The 19,983-nt window shown below is 41.5% G+C and overlaps 1 non-coding gene across 1 annotated transcript; it reads right to left on the reverse strand.

The window, feature by feature from the left end:
* Positions 1-17,796: 17,796 nt before the first annotated feature.
* On the reverse strand, positions 17,797-17,858 carry LOC114493629. The gene has a single exon (XR_003684250.1). It is a non-coding gene; the product is annotated as a U7 small nuclear RNA (small nuclear RNA).
* Between the last annotated feature and the right edge of the window lie 2,125 nt (positions 17,859-19,983).

Below are 19,983 nucleotides of genomic sequence, written 5' to 3' on the forward strand. Positions count from 1 at the left end.
TTGTGATTTGTTTTTCACACTAACATTTCTAATATTGAAGCACATGTAAACTCAACAAGACAATATGTTGAAAATGAACTTCAGTGTTATGTTGGTAACCTATTTCTAGGGTGTTTTCCACCAGCAACAACCAATTCTCCAACTTTCTAGACACCAGTTGGCTGTCCTACAGTTCACTTCAGTTCTGACACTAACTACCCAGGGTTATTATTGTCAGACCTCACAACTTTAAGGGAGTCCCACAGGACTGCCCTCACGTCAGATGCCTGCTACAAGTGTTAGGTCCCAGGTTACCCACACACCTGTCTAACTTGGCTATAAAACTGGGGAGTTCCCACCACTCCCTTCATTTTATTTGCTAGAATGGCTTACAGAACTAAAGAAAACACTTTACTTCCATTCACCTGTGTATTATAAAGGATATAACTTGAGAACAACCAAATGGAAGAGATGCATAGAGCATGGAAGGGGAAGGAGGGATGCAGGAGCATGCCATCCTCCTAGCATTTCAGTGTGTTCAGCAACCCAGAAGCTCTCCGGATCTCACCGTCCAAGAGTTCATAGATCTCAGTCTCCAACACCCTCCCAGACCCCCTTCCTGCAGGGCTGGTCAGGAGGTCTAATCACTTGGCTTTTCTGTTGACCAGCTCCATCCTAGGGCTATCGAGGAGCCCCACCCCAAGAGACCATATTAGCATAAACTCAGGGGCTCATTATGAATAACAAAATACAGTGCTATCAGGAAATTCCAAGTCTTAGCCACTCTGTAGCAGGAATGGAAGACAAAGACCAAATATATTTTTTAACTATACCATACATATAAACAAAGAACAAGATTACAGAACCACCAGGGAGTTAAGAGCCACAGCTGTCTTCTAAGAGGCCAAGACCAGGGGATCTGCATTTGGAATGAGCAACCCCGGAGGACCTAATGCAGGTGGCCCAGAGAACCAAGTCTGAAATACACTATTTTTAATGTTAACATTTTAAAGCTTCGATCATTTTTCATTTAAGGGAGAACTGACAGTGAGGTAAAGTTTTATTATCTGTGTTATTTATTCAATTTTCTTTGCCCTGGTATGGGAAAATAAGACCTTTGTATCCTGAAATGTGTAGTCTATTGGAGCTGGAACACCACTGTTAATTTAATTTTTCTCCTTAGGCATTGTGTCAGGATAGATTAGGTTTTGCCATCCCAAGGTATCTATCCAGGGTTTGCCAGGGAACACTGCTCATTGCTATGACTCAGGCCCTGGCTGACAGAGGCTTCATCTCAACACATGTTTCCATAATCACTGACAGCCAGGAAGATGTGGCAGGCTGCTCACTGGTTCATACAGTTTCTGCTGGGAAATGACATCACTTAGCTTACATTTCATTGGCTAGGGCAGATCACATGCCACATCTGAGTGTGGTAGTGCTACCATCTGCATGGAATGGGAGAAACATTTGTGAACCACAGGCTTCACAGGAAGTTTTTCAGACTCCTTTGGTCATTGTCATTTCTGCATAATGGGAGTTCCAAAGAATCGGTGAAGAGCCCATCATCAAACAGAAATTGAGAAAAGTAGCTATCTGAGGGGTTGGGACAGAGCACCAAATTACAACTATGAAGAGACACACAAATAGTAATTAAAGAAATGTAATTCCGCTGAGCCTAAGGACTCTTTGGTCGCATCTAAAAATGTGTTCTTTTCCCCAAGGTGGTGGGAACCCACAGTTTGGGGAAAGATAAGAGTTCCACATATGAAATAAGTTTATTTTAACAATCCTCAGTGCCATATGTGTTCAGATTTCCTATTAACCCTCCTCAAAGTCAGGGTTCCAAGAAACAGCAAATATCCAGATTTGAAGTCCAAAGGCCGGACTGTGGGTGAGAAAAGGCTAGGTCCCTCGCTGTAAAAAGGATCTTTTTATCAGCATAAAATGTACTTTGGTTTCATCATCTTTTTTTTTTTAACAATTTTTTAAAGATTTTATTTATTTATTTTTAGAGAGGGAAGGGAGGGAGATAGAGAGAGAGAAACATCAATGTGCGGTTGCTGGGGGTTCTGGCCTGCAACCCAGGAATGTACCCTGGCTGGGAATCGAACCTGGGACACTTTGGTTCCCAGCCCGCGCTCAATCCACTGAGCTACGCCAGCCAGGGCTAGATTTCGTCATCTTTAAAAAAGAAAAAGTCCATATTTGCTGTTTCCCATCCCTGTCTCCCAATTCTCTCTTGACCCCACTCCAATCGTGCTCTTGCTCCCACAACTTCTCTGGAGCTGCTTTGCTCAAGTTCTCCAAAGATCTTGTAACATTATATCCAGCCATTAGTTCTTTTAGTACCTCATATATATCCACAAGGAACACTTCGTAATTCAATCACCCCCTCCCCACTACCCTGCTTAAAACATTTTTTTACTTGGTTTCCAGACTATCATGCCCTCTTAATTTGCCTCCTGTTCCACTGTCCACTCCTTAGTCTCCCTTGCTGGGCCGTCTCTCTGACATTCTAATATTGGAGTGTCGATGACTCAGTCCTTGGAGCTCTTCCTTCCTGTTTACACTTACTCTCTTCATGGCCTCATCCAGTCTCCTAGTTTTAAATATTGCCATATGCTGACCTCTCAACATGTCCAGCTCAGACTTCTTTCCTAAATGCCAGACCTGTGCATTCAGCTACCTTTGTGACATCTCCACTTAATGCGCGTGTGAGGTTTAACACCTCCTAATCATACTCCTTTAAAGTCAGTCTTCCCATGTAAGTTAAGGCCAACTCATCTCTCTCAGATGCATAGACTAAAGCCTTGAAATGATCCTTATCTCTTTTTTTTCTTTCTCTCATACCCCACATTTGTCAGCAAATGTGATTTGCTCTATTTTCAAGTACTAGAATTTGTCTACTGCTACCACCTGCTCCAAGCCACTTCCATCTCTTCTGGACTTTTACAATAGCCTACAAATACTGATCCACTTCCGTTATTTGTGCCCTTTGGTTTCCTCAACACAACAGTCAAAATGATCTTGTTAAAAGCTAAGTTAAATCGCCATCATTCCTCTGTTAAAACTCTCCAATGGCTACTCTTGTACCCAGACTAAAAACCCCAGTCACTGAAACAGCCTGTGAAGCCCAACCAGATGTGCCTCTCCATCGCTTGTCTCTGCGTTCCAGCCCCTCTGCTTCCCTGTCTTCCTCCAACAGCCAGGCGTAATCTAGCCTCAGGACCTTTGCACTTGCTGAAACCTCTGGCCTGGACCATCTTCACCCAGACATTTTAATTGTCACTTTCACCTATGCAGATGTTACTTTCTCACAGAGGTTTCACTGACCTCTAAAATTTAGCCCCCTCAAGCCCACCTTAGTATATTATTCCAGTATTTTACTGGAACAGCTCTCTCTTATCAGCTTTATTTTGCTCTATAGCATTTTTAAAACATGGTTCTGTGATTAGTTAAAATTCTAACATGCATAACAGTCTAACACATTTTACTTTACTTACATTATCTCCTTGTCACCCCTAAGATGTACACTCCGTGAGGGAGGGGGTTTTTGTTGGCTGTGTGCGTGGCACGGAGAGCAGTTCCTGACACGTAGTTAAGTGTTTAATTTTTTAAATAAATGAATAACAAGTAGGTGACCCCCCCCTTTTTTTAAAGATCTGGTCTCCTAAGTATGAGCTGTTCAAAAGCATCTAGGAAACAATGGTAATATTAGATTTCAGATGATGCAATTGTGCTTCAGCTCTCGCAGCAAACAGCTTTCTGTGATTTAAGGAGTAAGTTCTAGATTATAAAGTCAGTGACTTCTCATGGTGTCCGCAGCAACTATCACACAGTAAGTACCCAAGTTCTAACTAGGACCTGAAGTAACCCTTATGCAAACTGTGTCAGTGCCTGATTTGCTCCAACGTAGCTTCAATAATAAAACAGTGGGGATAACTCGGTCCTTATACAAGGAAAACCACATGTATTTCATGTTTTTAGAAAGCTGAGCTGATCATGTAGCTTATACTCAGATTTTTAAATCTAACTCATCAAAAACTCTCCCTACAGTAAATGCTGTTCGGGTAAGGGTAAAGAAAAGATTATAACCTGTTGAGTGAATATTTCTGTAGAAAGCAGAGCTAGGGGATTTATTCAACAGTCAATAGTAGGATAACATCTAATACCTGTAGATTTTTGTAAACCAAATTTAGATTTGTAACCAGGTAGAGTTAAGAGGAGATGGAGGAAAGGGCTATGACTAAACACAGAACAGTTGATTCAGGGACTTGAAGTGCTCCAGGGACTATCCAGTGATATGCTGTTTGCATTGCCCTAGTAGGAGAGAGATAGTTTTCCCAAAATAAGGTGGACTTCTACATCTTATCTATAAACATTATCATGACTTGCCCTTGGAAAGCTTTCAGTATACCCTTTTCTAGTATAAAATCTGAAAAACTACACCCATTACTGGTAGTCTTTTTCTATTCCGTTGCCTTTTGTTCTGTAGGTAACAATAAATTCTAGGAGTCTCAAACACAGGCTGTTAGGAATGGGAAGGAAATAACGGATTTGTGAGGCTCTACAAGAAAGGCAAGGGGTATCAGTTGTTGCCTATATAAGGAAGGTGCAGTTGGGGGGAGGAATCCGACACTGAGGCTTCAGGACTGGAAGATTGGAAAAATGGGTACATTTGCAAAATCCGGAAAAACAGATGTCATTGTTTGCAGCGACAGAGGAATAATGAGACAATCTTGTTGGCTCCAAACTACAAACTCCAGCACAGGCTGTTTAAAAGCCTAGCTCTGCTGAAAGGGTTAAAAATTCAATGCACTGCTTGGTAGCATTTGATACACTCAGTGACTATTCTGGTTACTGAGGTGCCCTAACAAATTACCACAAAATGTAGTGGCCTAAAACTATTATGTTCACCGATTCTAAGGGTCAAGAATTCAAGCAGGGCACAGCAGAGATAGATTTTTTCTGCTCCTTGATGTCTGAGATCTCAGCTACAAGATTTGAGGGCTGGAAGCTGGAAGCAGCTGATGGCAAGTGTATTCATGTGTCTGGGGACTGAGGCTGGTGGTCAGTTTGGGGCCTTGGTTCCTCTTCACATAGGCCTCTTCACCTGGGCTAATCTGTACTCCTTCACAGCATGATAGATGGCTTCCTCAGAACCAGTGTCCAATCCCAGGTCCTGAAAGAAGGTAGAGGTTATATCCTTTTCATAACCTAGCCTGGAAAACCACAAAGCATCACCTCTGCTGCCCTCTTCTGGTTGGAGCAGTCATAATCCGTACCCAGAACCTCAAAATAAGCCTTTATTTGGAAATGGAATAATCGCAGATGTATTAGTTAAGATGAGGCCGTACAGGAGTGGACTAGGCCTCTAATCCAATACTACTGGTGTACTTCTAAGAAGACAGTCAGGTGAAGACAGAGATACACAGGGGAAATGCCTTGTGAAGACAGAGGTAGAAACTGGAGTAATGCCTCTACAGGTCAAGTAACATTCAGTATTGTTAGCTGTCACCAGAAGCCAGGAAGCTTGGAATAGATTCTCCTTCAGTGACTCCAGAAGGAACCAACTCTGCTAACACCTTGATTTCAGACTTTTGGCATCCAGAACTGTGAGAGAATACATTTCTGTTGCTATAAGCTACCCAGTTTGTGGTACCCTGCAGGAAACTAATACAATGAGTAAATATTGAAATAAATATAAGTATATTTTTTGTTTCTAACTCCTTTATTCCTTCTATCTGATTTAAAAAAAAAACAATTGTATAAGGCAATAATTAACCCTGGATGGTGTGGCTCAGTAAACTGAGTGCCAAAGGGTTGCTGGTTCAATTCCCAGTCACGGCATATGCCTGGGTTGCTGGCCAGAACCCCAGTAGGGGGCACATGAAAGACAACCACAGGTTGATGTTTCTCTCCCTCTCTCACTTTCTCCCTCACTTCCTCCGTCTAAAAATAAACAAATAAAACCTTTAAAAACACAAAATAATAGTTATTAACCTATGTTGATGGGTACACAATGTATAAAGATGAAATTTGCGACAACATAAGTGGAAGAAGCAAAGTTTTATGTTCTATTAAAACCAAGGTAGTATTATTTATAACTAGACTATAAGAAATTAAGATGTTAATTATAAACCCAAGAGAAACCAGTAGAAAAATACCCAAGAATACATAGTAAAATAAGCAACAAAAGAATTAAAATAGTTTGCTAGAAAATATCTAACTTAAAAGAAGGTAGTAATGGAGAACCAAGAAACAAAAATATATAATGTATAAATCAGTTTTTGAAGTATATAATACAGTATTAGACACATTCACTATGTTGTGCATTAGATCTCCAGAACTTATCTTCTAGTTGCAAATTGTGCCCAACAGCAAAATGACAGAAGAAAATCCTGATAAATAATTACATTAAATGTAATAGATTAAACTCTTCAGTTAAAAGGCAGAGACAGCAGAATGGATTTAAAAACATAGTCTACTCGAGACTTCCAGCCAAGATGAGGCATATGTAGATACACTTTGCCTCTTCACACAACCAAAGGACAACAATGAATTTAAAAACAAAAAATAACCAGAACTGCCTGCAAATCAAACTGTATAGAAGTCTGACAACCAAGGAGTTAAAGAGAAAACATTCATCCAGACAGGTAGGAGAAGTGGAGATGGGCAGCAAGAGTGGAGAGGACTTGGGGCAAGGTGGTGGTGGCTGGAGGATGAGGACAGGCAAGGCAGTGGCTGGCAGAGCAGATGGTCTCACATTTGCGTGCAGATAAACCAGGAGGAACAGCTGGGGAGCAAGACAGACCACACAATCCAGAGTTCCAGCCCTTCTAGTACAAGAAAACAAAGCCTCAAAATCTCTGAAAAAAAACATGGGGGTTGAGGTGGCAGGAGAAACTCTCTGCCTCACTGGAGAGTTCGTTGGAGTGACCCACGGGGTCCTAGAATGTTTCTTGGTACACAAACCCACCCACCCAGGAAACAGCACCAGAAGGACCCAATTTGCTTGTGGGTAATGGACGAAGTGACTGAAATCCTGCCAAGAGCCAAGCAAGTGACATTGTTCCTTATCAGACCCCTGCCCCACATACAGTGCCACAATGCAGCCATGTGTGTTGCACCATCCTGGTGAAAACCTAAGGCTCTACCCTTTACAATGTATAGGTGCAACCAGATAAAAAATTGGCCCAAATAAAAAAAGCTCCAGATCAAAGCTCCAGGAAAAATACAACTAAGTGATGAAGAGATAGCCAACCTATCAGATGCAGAGTTCAAAACACTGGTAATCAGGATGCTCATAGAAATAGTCAAGTATAGTCACAAGATAGAAGAAAAAGTGAAGGCTATGAAACGTGAAATAAAGTAAAATGTACAGGGAACCAACAGTGAAGGGAAGGAAACTGGGACTCAAATCAATGGTTTGGAGCAGAAGAAATAAATATTCAACTAGAGCAGCATGAAGAAACAAGAATTCAGAAAAATGAGGAAAAGCTCAGGAACCTCTGGAACAACTTTAAAAGTTCCAACATCCTAATCATAGGGGTGCCAGAAGGAGAAGAGGAAGAGCAAGAAATTGAAAACTTATTTGAAAAAATAATGAAGGAGAACTTCCCCAATCTGTAAAAGGAAATAGACTTCCAGGAAGTCCAGGAAGCTCAGAGAGTCCCCAAGAAGTTGGACCCAATGAAGCACACACCAAGGCACATCATAATTACATTACCCAAAATTAAAGATAAGAAGAGAATCTTAAAAGCAGTAAGAGGAAAGGGGAGAGTTACCTACAAAGGAATTCCCATGAGACCATTAGCTGATTTCTCAAAAGAAACCTTGCAGGCAAGAAAGGGCTGGAAAGAAGTATTCCAAGTAATGAAAGACAATGACCTACATCCAAGATTACTCTATCCAGCAAAGCTATCATTTAGAATGGAAGGGCAGATAAAGTGCTTCCCAGATAAGGTCAAGTTAAAGGGGTTCATCATCACCAAGCCCTTAGTATATGAAATGTTAAAGGGCTTTATCTAAGGAAAAGAAAAAGATAAAAATATAAACAGTAAAATGACAACAAACTCACAACTATCAACAACTGAACCTAAAAAAAAATACCACTAAGCAACAAACTAGAACAGGAACAGAATCACAGAAATAGAGGTCACATGGAGTGCTATCAGCAGGGAGGGCAAGGGGAGAGAATGGGGAAAAGTGAAGAGAATTAAAAGCATAAATAGTAGATACAAAATAGACAGGGGGAGGTAAAGAATAGTACAGTAAATGGAGAAGCCCACGAACTTATATGTGTGACTCATGGACATGGACTAAGGTGGGGGAATGTTGGTAGGAGGGGAGTGCAAGGGGAGGGGAATAAGGGGGGGGGGGGAACGGGACAACTGTAATACATAATCAACAAAGTATATTTAAAAAAGAACATTATATGGGACAGACCATGCATGTAGTAGGTCACAAAACAAGTCTCAATAAATTTTAAAATATCAAAGTCATATAAACTATGTTCTCCAAGTAAAATAGAATGAAATTAGAAATCAATAACAGAAGGAAATTTATTTTTAATATATTTTATTGATTATGCTATTACAGTTCTTCCACTTTTCCCCCTTTCCCCCCTTCACCAAGGACCCCCCCCCATTCCCTCTGATAATCACCCCATTTAGTTAATGTCCATGGGTCATGCATATAAGTTCTTTGGCTTCTCCATTTCCTATACTGTTCTTAACATGCCCTTGTCTATTCTGTACCTACCAATTTGTACTTCTTAATCTCTACACCTTTTCCCCCATTCTCCCTCTTCCCCCACCCATCTGATAACCCTCCAAATTATCTCCATCTCTGTGATTCTGTTTCTGTTTGGCTTGTTTGCTTAATTTGTTTTTTTGACTCAATTGTTGATAGTTGTGAGTTTATTGCCATTTTAATGTTCATAGTTTTGACCTCTTTTTTCTTAACTAAGTCCCTTTAACATTTCATATAATAATGGCTTGGTGATGGTAAACTCCTTTAGATTTACGTTGGCTGGGAAGCACTTTATCTTCCTTCCAATTATAAATGATAGCTTTGCTGGATAGAGTAATCTACGTTGTGGGTCCTTGCTTTTCATCACTTTGAATACTTCTTGCCAGTTCTTTCTAGCCTGAAAAGTTTCTTTTGAGAAATCAGCTGACCATCTTATGGGAACTCCTTTGTAGGTAACTCTCTCCTTTTCTCTTGCTGCTTTTAGGATTCTTCTATCTTTAATCTTTGGCATTTTAATTATGATGGGTTTTGGTGTGGTCCTCCTTGTGTACACCTTATTGCAGGGACTCTGTGCTTCTTGGGCTTGTATGTCTATATCCTTTACCAAATTAAGAAAGCTATCTTTCATTTTTTTCAAATGTTTCCATTTTCGGTCTTTCTATTCTCCTTCTGGCACCCCTATGATTCAGATGTTGGTATATGTGATGTTGTCCTGAGGCTCCTTCACCTATCCTTGTTGTTTTTTTTTATTCTTTTTTCTTTTTGCTGTTCTTATTGAATGCTATTTCTTCCTTATGTTCCAAATCATTGATTTGATTTTTGACTTCATCCAGTCCACTGTTGATTCCTTGTAAATGTTTCTTTATTTCACTTCATGTAACCTTCATTTCTGCCTTTTTTATGTAGTTGAAAGACTCAATGAGTTCCTTGAGCATCCTAATAACCAGTGTTTTGAACTCTGCATCTGATAGATTGCTTATCTCCATTTTGTTTTGTTCTTTTTCTGGAGTTTTATTCAGTTCTTTCATTGGGGCTATATTTCTTTGTCTCCTCACTTTGGCAGCTTTCCTGTGTTTGTTTCTATGTATTAGGTAGAGCTGCTTTGACTCCCTGTCTTGGTAGCATGGTCTATTATAGAAAAGTGCACTGGTAAGTTGGGTGGGGCAGAGCCTTAGGTAATCAACAGGGTGGGATAACCCATGGTAACCAGGTTAATGGAGTCTCAGATATGGTGTTGCTGCTCTGTGGCTGTGTGTGTGGGAAGGCATAGGAAAGGGACAATACTGGTGCCTGGCCTCTGGAGTTTTGTCCTGAAGGAAGCTATACCCCACCACTCACCTTGATGCCAGACACTTCAGTTTCTCCCTATAGGCCACTAGTACCTTTCAACTGCTGCCCCAGTGATGGAGCCCAGAGTGAATGAGTCTGCACAAGTCCTAAGTCTGTTGCAGGCCCTTTAAGAGGCAATGCCTGAGAATCCCACAGTTTTTTTCCAGCACCCCAACCCCCAATGGTTTTTATAACCAGAAATTATGGGGACTTATCTTCCTGGTGCTAGAATCCTGTGCTGGGTGGTCTGGTGTGGGGCTGGGATCCCTTGCTCCCGAGGTATCCCTCCTGATTTTTATCCACCACATGTGGGTGTGGAACAGCCTGTTCTGTGTCTCCATCTCACCACACTTCCTACCCATCTAGATGAATGTGAATTTTTTAATTCCTTGGTTGTCAGACTTCCACACAGCTTGATTTTCTGATGATTCTGGGTGACAGTTGTTTTGTAATTTAGTTGTAATTTTTGCTGTGGTTGTGTGAGGAGTTGAGCCATATTTACCTATACTTCCATATTGACTGGAACAGAAGAAAATTTAGAAGATTCACAAATATGTGGAAACTAAAGAACACACTCCTAGACAACAAATGGGTCAAAGAAGAAATCACAAGGGAAATTAGAAAATACTTTGAGATGAATTAAAACAAAAACACACAGTACCAAAACCACTGGGATGCAGTGAAAGCAGAGCTCAGATGGAAATTTGGAACATAAATGACTATATTAAAAAAAGATTTCATGGAGACAATTGTACTTGAACAACAATAAAAAAAGAGAGGGAGAAAATGAAAAAAAGAAAAGAAAAAGAATAACATTTTTAAGCAAAAAAAAAATCTCAAAGCAAAAACCTAAACTTCTACCTCAATGAACTAGAAATAAAGGTCAAACTAAACCCAAAGCAAGATTAAAGAAATAACGAAGATTATAGTGGAGATAAATAAAATGGAGAATCATAAAAAAATGTTGAGCCTTGGCTGGTATAGCTCAGTGGGTTGTGTGCCGGTCTGCAAACCAAGGGGTTGCCAGTTCAAGTCCCAGTTGGGGCACATGCCTGGGTTGTGGGCCAGGTCCCCAGTTGGGGGTGTGTGAAAGGCAGCTGATCAATATCTCTCTCACACATTGTTGTTTCTCTCCCTCCTTTCCTCTCTCTCTAGAAGTAAATAAATAAAATCTTTAAAAAAAAAAAAAAGTTGATGCTTTGAAAAAATCAACAGTAAACCCCGGCTGGCATAGCTCAGTGGATTGAATGTGGGCTGTGAACCAAGTGTCAAAGGTTCGATCCCCAGTGAGGGCACATGCCTGGGTTGCAGGCCACGGCCCCCAGCAACCGCACATTGATGTTTCTCTCTCTCTCTCTCTCTCACCTCTCTCTCTCTCTCTCTCTTTCTCCCTCCCTTCCCTCTCTAAAAATAAATAAATAAAATCTTTTTTAAAAAAGAAAAGATCAACAATATTTATGTACCTTTACTTAGACCTCATGTTTACTCCTCAACTTCAAATAATCTTACTTCTGTTCCTACCACTCTACTGAGCCTGCACTTGTCCAATCCAAGGGCCACTGCTATTCTCAACTTACCTGAATTCTTAACAGCTCTTGACCTATTAGAGCACTACCTTATTTGGCTCTTTTGCCACCCTCCTGGTTTTCCTTCCCCAATGCCCAGTCCTTTTCCATCTCCTTTGCTGGACTGTCTTCTTAGCTTGCTCTTTAATATTGGACCTCAGGACCCTGCATAGGCTATCAACAGACTCTTCTTATGTGACCACATCCCATGACTTTTAATAGCATTTGTAGGCCAATGAACTCCCATACCTGATCTCCAGCCAGGCCAGGGCCCTGAACTATAGAGTTAAATCCCAACTGTTTTTTGGTCACATCTATGTTGGCATTTCACACTTCACACACGGTGTCAATGGCACCACTGTTTTTGCAATGGTACCATGTATCCAACTGCTCGGGTTGAAATTCTAGGAGTTACTCCTCCAAATTCAATCAGTAATCAAGTGCTGCCATTGTCACCTCTAAAACATATCCTGAATGTGTCTACTTCCACATTATTTCCACTATTGCCATCCTAAGTCAAACTGCCACGATCCTGTACATTCATTACTGTGATAGTCTTCTATTTTAGATCTAGCAGATTGGCTCTCTCAAGCACCATTTTATCCACTAATTGGAGAAGTTGGAAACCTAAAAACATGTCCCAGAGGCCCTTATATGTAGATAGAGTTCTGGGTTGGAAATAGATAGTGCCCATTCAATTCACTAGCACAAAGTTTCTAAAGAGAAGCAGAACAGAGACAATCTTCCTGTTGGTGTTGCTGTTGGGACGCAAAGTCACAGAGGTAAGTGTTTGAAGTTCTAATGGTTGGACTCAGCATTCCAGTGTCTGGCCAGCTTATTGGATCAGGTAGCAGTGTCAATGGTGGCAGGCTTCTTGAACTCTGGATTACTATTACTATGGGTGTCCTTCAACCCCACAGTCCAGTGGCAGTCCCCCTACCAATACTGTAGTCCTTCCCATTGATTTTTGCCAACACCTCACACATTTCAAATCTCTTTCTGATACCTAAAGTGGTTTCTGGCTTTGCACTCAACACTGATATACTTAACTGGTTTTCCTGCATCTACTATTGCCTGCCTATAAACCATTCTCCATCCAACAGAGAATTCCCTTAATGTAAATCACATTATGACATATTCTGTTTAAAATTCTATAGTGGCTTTCCACCACACTTACAACACAACTCAAACTTTATCATGGTCAGTCCTTAACAATCTGGCTCTGCCTACTTCTCTGATGGCAGCTAGCCACTGGCCTTCTCTTGATGATGGAATAAGTCAAGCTGTGACCTAGATCTTTACTATATGCCATTCCATCTTTGTAGAATGCTCTTCCTTCTAGTTTCTTACATTTTTATGTCATTCAGATTAGATGTTACCTTCTTGGCAACTCCCTGTAAAAAGTCACTCTCTCGTATTTCCTCTGCATAGGCATCTTTCTGGTATCTAATTTTTGTTGTTGTTCACTATTGACTGCATCCTCCAAGAATGCATGTACCACAGGAGCATGGAGGGACTGTGTCTCCTTATAGCAGACCCAGGACATATTATAGATGCTTAGTCAATATTTGAATGAACAACTTGCATTAAATATGTAAGGAGGGACTTCCAGCCAAGATGCAGGCATAGGTAGACACACTGTGCCTCCTCACACAACCAAAATAGGGACAATTACAATTTAGAAGCAGAATAACAACCACAACTGACAGAAAATTGAACTGTATAGAAGTCGGACAGCCAAGGAGTTAAAATAGACACATCCATCCAGACCGGTAAGAGGGGTGGAGTTGGGAAGCCAGGTGGAGAGGGGTCTGGCAGCACAAAGAGTGTTGGGATCGGGCACGTAAGACCACAGAGGACAGACCCTGGGTGTGCAAGCGGTGGCTGGCAAACCTCAGCTGAGGGGTGGCAACTGGCAGACCCAGCAAGGTGGTGATTGTGAAGCAAGGCACTGAGCTCAACCCAGGAACTCAGCGCTGGGAAATAGAGCCTTGGGGCACTGATTGAAAACACCTGTGGTGGTTGAGGCGCAGGGAGAGACTCAGCCAGGGAGGTTGTTGGAAAGACCCACAGGGTGCACAAGCCCACCCACACGGGAATCAGCACCAGAAAGGTCCAGTTTGCTTGGGGGAAGTGGCGGAAGGGACTGAAATCAGCAGAGAGCGGAGCAACTGCCATTGTTCCCTCTCGGACCCCCATGCCCAAGTACAGCATCACAACCCAGCAACTGGGTTGCCCCGCCCTGGTGAACACCTAAGGCTCTGCCCCTCATATGCAACAGGTGGGACCCGACCAAAAAAAGAGAGAGGCAGACAGAGAGACAGACAGAGAGAGAGACAGAGAGAGAGATGGCTCAAACAGAAGAACAAATGAAAGCCCCAGAACCCATCCTTTTAAGCAACTGAGAGATAGCCAACCTATCAGATGCACAGTTCAAAACACTGATCAGGAAGCTCACAGAATTGGTTGATTTTGATCACAAATTAGATGAAAAAATGAAGGCTACAATAAGTGACATGAAGAAAAATACACAGGGAACCAAAAATGATGGAAAAAAAGCTGGGTCTCATATCAATGGAGTGGACCAGAAGGAAGAAAGAAACAACCACACAGAAAAGAATGAAGAAATAAGAATTCAAAAAAATGAGGAGAGGCTTAGGAACCTCCAGGGCATCTTTAAACAACCCAACATCCGAATCATAGGGGTACCAGAAGGAGAAGAGGAAGAGCAAGTGAAAAAGTTATTTGAACAAATAATAAAGGAGAATTTCCCCATTCTGGCAAAGGAAATAGACTTCCAGGAAGTCCAGGAAACTCAGAGAGTCCCAAAGAAGTTGGACCCAAGAAGGAACACACCAAGGCACATCATAATTACATTAGCCAAGGTAAAAAATGAAGGAGAGGATCCTAGAAGCAGCAAGAAATAAGGGGACAGTAACCTACAAAGGAGTTCCCATTACACTGTCAACTGATTTCTCAAAAGAGATCTTAGAGGCAAGAAGTTGGCTGGAAAGAAGAATTCCAAGTCATGAAAGGCAAGGACCTACATCCAAGATTACTCTCTATCCAGCAAAAATTTCATTTAGAATGGAAGGGCAGATAAAGTGCTTCCCAGGTAAGGTCAAGTTAAAGGAGTTCATCATCACCAAGCCCTTATTATATGAAATGTTAAAGGGACTTACCTAAGAAAAAGAAGAAAAAAATATGTATAATAAAATGACAGCAAACTCACAATTAGTAACAACTATACCTAAAACAAAAACAAAGTAAGCAAACAACTAGAACAGGAACAAAACCACAGAAATGGAGAACACATGGAGGATTAGCAACAGGGGAGTGAGAGGGAGAGAGAGGGGTAAAAGGTATGGAGAATAAGTAGCATAGATGATAGGTAGAAAATAGACAGGGGGAGGGCAAGAATGGTATGGGAAATATAGAAGCTAAAGAACTTATGACACATGGACATGAACTAGAGAGAGGGAATGTGGGTGGGGGAGGGTGTGCAGGGTGGAGGGGGATGGAGGGGGGTAATGGGACAGCTGTAATAGAATAATTAATAAAATATTTTTTAAAAATCTGTAAGGAGGGTGAATTCTACTTCTATTAGAGTTACTCCAAGGTGTTAGCAAAAACTACAAATTATTCTTAAATTACACTGGATAGCATTTTACCTTTTGGGCATGAGTGGTGAGATAATAAATTGTTTTGGCATATAGTAATTCAACTTTGTGCTCTGATGGAAAATTTAAAAACCTGAAAACAATCTCTTTTTGGACACTTCCGGCAAGATGGAGGAATAGGTGGATGCACCGTACCTCCTCGTACAACCAAGATTAGAAAACCAATAATTTACAACAATAATTTACTATCAGAATAACACCCAGATCCGGCAGAGGATTTATCTGAATGGAAGTCGGGCAGCCAAGAAGTTGAAGTGGACGCGTTCATCCGGACTGGTAGGAGAAGACGAGCCGGGTGGGCGCGGGGCTGGCTCGGGTCGGCGGCGCGCGGAGGTCGGGGGAAGGTTGGCGCAAAATCGGTGCAAAAGCCATCCGGGGCGCAAGAAGGCAGCGGTGATCCCTGAGTACGCAAGCTGCGGCTGGCAGACCCAGAGGGGTAGCGATTGTGGACCAGGGCAGAACTCGCGGCCCAGAAGCCCAGACAAAGGTCTGAGTCCAGGGGAACGGAACTACCGCCATTGTTTGCTCCAGCCCCGCTCCCGCTCCCGCCCCGCCCCGCCCCCACATATAACGTCACAATCTAGCGACTGGGGTGCCCAGCCCCGGTGAACACCTAAGGCTTCGCTCCCCCACCGTAACAAGAGCGACCAGACCGAAAAAAAAAAAAGGAGAGACGGGAAAAAAAAATATGTTTTCAACAGAGCAGATCAGTCCCCCAGGACTCATCCTTTTGAGTGACCAAGAATTAGCCAATCTATCAGATGCGCAGCTCAAAACACTGGTGATCAGAAAGCTCACGGAACTGGTTGATTTTGGACGAAATTTAGATGAAAGAATGCAGATTACCATAAAACAGATGCAGGAAGACACGCGGAGGAGAGCCAATAGTGAAAGGAAGGAATCTGAGTCTCAAAACAATACAGTGGACCAGAAGGAAGATAGAATCAACCAAGCAGGAAAGCATGATGAAATAAGAATTCAAAAAATTGAGGAAAAGATTAAGAGCATCCAAGACACCTTTAAACGTTCCAATATCCGAATTATAGGGGTACCAGAATCGGAAGGGGAAAAGCAACAGATTGAGCACGTATTTGAACAAATAATAAAGGAGAACTTCCCCAATCTGGCAAAGGGAACAGTCTTCCAAGAAGTCCAAGAAGCTCAGAGAGCCCCAAAGAAGTTGGACCCAAGAAGAAACACACCAAGGCACATCATAATTACATTAGCCAAGGTAAAAACGAAGGAGAGAATCCTAGAAGCAGCAAGAGGTAAGGGGACAGTAACCTACAAAGGAGTTCCCATCAGACTGTCAGCTGATTTCTCAGAAGAGACCTTACAGGCAAGAAGGGGCTGGAAAGAAATATTCCAAGTCATGAAAGACAAGGACCTACATCCCAGATTGCTCTATCCAGCAAAGCTCTCATTTAGAATGGAAGGGCAGATAAAGTGCTTCTCAGATAAGGTCAAGTTAAAGGAGTTCATCATCACCAAGCCCTTATTTTATGAAATGCTAAAGGGACTTATCTAAGAAAAGAAGATAAAGAAAAGACATGTATAGTAAAAGGACAGTAAACTCACAAATATTAACAACCACACCTAAAGCAAAACCAAAAGAAACTAAGTAAACAATTAGAACAGGAACAGAACCACAGAAATGGAGGGCACATGGAGGGTTAGCAGCAGGAGGGTGGGAGGAGGAGAGAGGGGGAAAAGGTATAGAGAATAAGTAGCATAGAATGTAGGTTGCAAATAGATAGGGGGAGGGCAAGAATAGTACGGGAAATGTAGAAACTAAAGAACTCATAAGTATGACACATGGACATGAACTAAAGGGGGGAAGGGGGGGGGGGGGGGGGGTACAGGGTGGAGGGGAGAGAAGAGGGGAAATGGGACAACTGTAATAGCATAATCAATAAAATATATTTAAAAAAAAACAATCTCTTTTTAATATTTCATCTGGAAAGATTGGCTATCCAAAGCTTTCCATTTAAAAACAAATTACTTAGGGCATAAAGGGGAAAAGGAATATCAATGGATAGATTTCACCCAGGATTATTGCCATCCCCCAAACTACTCTGACTTAAAATATCATGCTATTGCCTTTATTTTAAATATTTTATTTATTTTGAGAGAGAGGGGAAGGGCTGGAGAGAAGAAGAGAAACATCGATTAGTTGCCTCTTGCACATGCCCAGACCTGGTGTTGAACCTGCAACCCAGGCAAATGCAACCTCCCACTTCACAGGATGACACACAACCAACTGAGAGCCACATTGGTTAGGGTTTAGGCTATTGCCTTTTAAGGGCAAATGAACTATAATTAATTTTTTTTAATATATTTATTTATTTATTTATTTATTGACTGACTGACTGACTTATTATAGGGAGGGGAAGGGAGGAAAGGGAGAAAGAGGGAAACATCAAGAGAAAAACATTGATCAGTTGCTTTTTCACACACATACTTATTTTCTGTCTTTTTTTAAAATTGTGGGTCTTTTAGTTACGACAGGAAGACCTACTAGACAAATTCAAAAGAGCTGTAAGCACTCTTATTTTTCTGTTAATGCTGTGTTAGCTCCATCTGCTAAATCTGGTGACCTCGCACTTGATAAGGCCTCTAAAGAACAGCACCACCTGCTGGGCAAAGGCTGCTGTGCACCTGTTTCGGCAGTAGAGCAGCAGCCTTCAACCTTCTTTGTGCACCTCTTAAACTAGACACTAGTTAAGCTTAGCAACTAAGACCAGTCTTCCAGAAGGCCAAACATCAGGCTCTGTTACTACAGAATTTCTAATAAGATTAGAGAAGCCCTTTGTCTGAGTCTTCTCTTCTAAGAACAAACTTGGGTTTTGACCCAAGACTGGAAATCAGTGCCATTGTCGCAAAGAGCACAGCTGAGGTAGATCTGGATTAACAAATAAATGAAAAGGACCACAACTTTGAGTCCTTTGTCCCCTGTATGTTCTGCAAACAGGATGCTAAGAAAATTTAGTGCCTTTCTTTATTCTCTATTTGGAAATTCTAAGTGAGATTTTTTCCTCCTTCCCTTACTAAAGACCATGAATTTATCTGGATTTATCTCCTATCTCACTACTCATTTTCTAGTCATTTTTCTTCCTTCATGACCAATGTCCTTTACAACTCAAGGATGTTTCTAAGATCCTTTCCTATCACATTGTGAATGAGTTTCTTAGGACCTAAGAATAGGTCCCCCATCTTTCCCTTCCTTTCACAGCCTTGACAAACTGAATTTGATATTGCAACTTTCTCTTAATGTTTTAATCTATTTGTCCTCAATTAATCGATATAAACTAGTTTTTCTGTTCCTCTTTTTATGGACAGTAAATGCCTGTTACTGTAGGCTGAATGTGTACCTCATAAGTGCGTATATTGAAATCTAACCCTCAAGGTGATATATTTGGCATTTGAAAAGTATGTATATTCTGCTGCTTTGGGGTGAAATGCTCTTAAGATTATCAATTAAAACCATTCGATCTAGTGTGTCATTTAAGGCTGCTGTCTCCTTGTTGATTTTGTCAGGAAGTTCTACCCATTGAAGTCAAAGGGATGGTAAAATCTCCCCCTATGACTGTATTCCTGTCAGTCACTCCCTTTATCCCCATCAAGATTTGCTTCACATATTAAGTGCTCCTGTGTTGGGTGTGTAAATGTTTCCTAGGGTTATATCCTCTTACTGGATTCTTCCCTTTATCATTATGTGGAGTGCTTTGTCTCTTACTACAGCCTTGGTTTTAAAGTCTATTATGTTGGATTAAGTATTGCTACTCCAGCTGTTTTTTTTCCGTTCCCATTTGCATGAAATACCTTCTCCCATCCCTTTACAGTACTTTTAGTCTGTGTGTGTCTTTTGATCTGAGGTGGGTCTCTAGGAGGCAGCAAATACATGGGTCTTGTTTTCTTATCCATTCAGCTACTCTATGTCTTTTGGGTGGAGCATTTAAGCTATTCACATTTAAGATGATTATTAATAGATACATATTTAGTGCCATTTTGTTAGACTACTTTCCTGTTCTTCTTCTTCTTAAAGCAAGCCCTTTAACATTTGTTGCTCTGCTGGTTTGGTGCTAAAAAAATCTTTAGCTTTTTCTTGTCTGGGAAGCTCCTTATTTCTCCTTCAATTTTAAATAATAGCCTTGCTGGGTAAAATAGCCTTAGTTGTAGGTCCTTGCTTTTCATCATCTTAAATTTCACATCTCCCTCTGGCCTGAAATGGTTTTGTTCAGAAATCAAATGACAGTCTAATTGGTGTTCCCCTGTAGGTAACTATCTGCTTTTCTCTTGTGGCTTTTAGGATTCTCTCCTTGTCTTTAGGCCTTGCCATTTTAATTATGATGTCTTAGTGTAGGCCTCTTTGGGGCCGACTTTTCTGGGACTCAGCTTCCTGGACTTTTGTGGGGGGTTTTCACCAGATTAGGGAAGTAGATCTAGAAGACTCTGGTACACACCTAAGTAAAACCCTGTTTGTGACTGGTTCTGGGCAGCCTGTTTGGAGCTATCCACAATCCACAGCATGTGGCTCCCTCTGATGGGCCTGTGTGCACAGGAAGAACTTCGCTGCCCACCAAGGCTGGCTTTTATCAGAACCAGGAGGCCTGCAGAGGGTCAGCTAAAGTCTCAGAGCTCCAGTGATCCACCTCTGCCTGCAGGATTTCTGT

Source organism: Phyllostomus discolor, chromosome 1 (genome assembly GCF_004126475.2).
Source record: "Phyllostomus discolor isolate MPI-MPIP mPhyDis1 chromosome 1, mPhyDis1.pri.v3, whole genome shotgun sequence".
Classification (NCBI taxonomy): Eukaryota; Metazoa; Chordata; class Mammalia; order Chiroptera; family Phyllostomidae; genus Phyllostomus; species Phyllostomus discolor.